Source organism: Mustela nigripes, chromosome 17 (assembly GCF_022355385.1).
Source record: "Mustela nigripes isolate SB6536 chromosome 17, MUSNIG.SB6536, whole genome shotgun sequence".
Lineage (NCBI taxonomy): Eukaryota > Metazoa > Chordata > Mammalia > Carnivora > Mustelidae > Mustela > Mustela nigripes.
This window is the reverse complement of record NC_081573.1, coordinates 28,780,144-28,782,246: the sequence shown is the minus strand read 5'-3', so window position 1 is coordinate 28,782,246 and position 2,103 is coordinate 28,780,144. Positions and strand designations below refer to the sequence as shown.

At 48.7% G+C, this 2,103-nt stretch overlaps 1 long non-coding RNA gene across 1 annotated transcript in view; it reads right to left on the bottom strand.

Moving 5' to 3' along the window:
* Window positions 1-1,064: 1,064 nt before the first annotated feature.
* Window positions 1,065-2,103, bottom strand: part of LOC132005276 (uncharacterized) — a 12,546-nt gene continuing 11,507 nt past the window's right edge. Inside the window, exon 3 of the long non-coding RNA XR_009400771.1 lies at window positions 1,065-2,103. This exon is cut by the window's right edge and continues 2 nt beyond it. This is a non-coding gene — a long non-coding RNA (uncharacterized LOC132005276).

The following is a 2,103-nucleotide window of genomic DNA, read 5'->3' as shown; positions in this document are numbered from 1 at the left end:
CATGCAGATCCTTTCCTGACCTCCTCCTGGTCAGCTGTGTTCTCTTCTCCATCACACGTAGTGTGAGCTTCTTGTAGGGGCTTAAATTCCATGACTCCCTTATTTTTGTATTCCCTAGTGCCTACCTCCACGCGTAGAGTACATTGTCAAGGGTTCTGTAGACAAAGTGAATGAATGAACACGTACATGGTCTATGATGTGGAAAATGCCTGTCTGGTCTATCACCCACGCAGGTTCCCTTCCCTTCAGTTATGAGTAACTATGTTAAGCATCTGCCTGTCTCTCTCTATATATAACTGACCTGAGAGACTAGCCTGGAGAGGTAGGTAGGCAGATAGATATAGAGACAGATACAGATATACACATATTTCAAATACTCTTTGATATCACTCTTAAACTGAAGATGTTTTTAAACAATGTCTCTGGGTTTGGACCTTGGAGGTGGAGACATTCTCCTCTTAACACTTTTGGCAGCCAAGTCCTTGACTTCTCCACACAGAGGTTTCTGGTTAAATTAACTGGCCTATTCAATCCAAAAATACATAAAGCTGGCTGTTTTGACTGTGCGAGGATTGACTTGGGCAAAGTGGCTGGCAGTTTAAACAGAACGACTGACACACACACCCCCACCCCCACCCCACCCCACCACCGGCTTCTCCCTGCTGATGGTTACCTAAAGCCGCACACGCAACATCTAGAGCCCAATGCAGTAGTATTCGTGCAGCTTTAGTTTTCTTTACTTTTCTTGGGGAAAACTTCCTCTCCAAAGGTGACATCAGTTTTGAGGTTAACGCAAAATTTTTCTGATTTGTTTTCATGGGGTGGGACTGGTGTTTTACAAAATAAATATGAACACTTCAATGGCACATTCTGCTTTAAGCTTTGGGTAATAGCTTATAGTTTACACAGACTCCTTCTGGGACACACAGTCGGCGCTCAGTTACTGTGTGTGCATTTGTGCCTCCACTCCCCTCCCCTAATACCAATCATAGGTTTTAAGGTGGACCGCATCCTCTTAATTCACCAGCAAATCCTTGTGCACAATAACTGATCTAGGAGGGATTGTTATATATAGTAATAGCTGCTGAAATGTATTCAGATTTTAAATTAACAGTGATCAGCATACTATGATCTAAGGGCCATATCTGGCCCATTACCTGTTCTTGTAAATAAAGTTTTATTGGAACAGGGCCACACTCATTCATTGACACATGGCCTGTGGCTGCTTCTAGGCTACACTAGCAGAGTGAAGCCGTTGTGACAGAGGACAATCCACCAAGCCTAAACTAGTTTCCATCTGGCCTTTTATAGACAAAAGTTCATCGACTACTGATTTGTGAGATGCTGTACATTGTGCGCACATGTCGTGGGGCAACCCTTCCAGTTTCCACAATCATCCTAATGATGTGTACGGTGCTTAGCCCCATTTTACAGATAAGGACACTGAGGCACAAAGGGGCTCAGTCAGGGAGTGATGGAGCAAGAAGCAGAACCCAGTGAGGTAGGACTCAAATGTCCATGTGTTTCACCACTGCCCTGGTAGCCTCCCGCCCGGTGAGGGAAGAGATAGCCTCGACTTTGGCAGCAGGAAGCATTCAGTCACTCGCTGGAAATGGACGTCAGGATGTCCCTCTCCCCCTCTAACTCATCCCAAGCAGGGCCTCCGGTTCCATGGTGGGAGAGGCACGGCTGAGGGTGATTGAAAGCACTGTTGCTGGGCAGGCGGGGCAGAGAGAGGGGGCCTGTGTACCTCCCAGGCCCTCAGCTGACAGCCTGGCATCTAGAAGACAGTGAGCAGAACTCCCCGACTTACAGCTCTCCACATCCCAAGTGGGCGTCCATGGAGATTAATTTTGTGCCAAAGTGTGAGCTCTCGGACAGCCTGGGAGCCCAGCAAGGCATGTCAGCGGTCACCTGAGAGTTCTGCAAACACGAGGGACGGGTGCTTGGTGGCAGCGTCCCAGGACCCTCTGTGCGGGCCAAGCCCTCCATCTCGCGCAGAGAAGCCGGGTGCTCCTCCCTGACCGGATGGAAAACTTCCCCTCCTTCCAAAACGGGTGTCCCCCAGGCTGCGGAGGCTCCGATGAGGTGCAGGGGAATTTC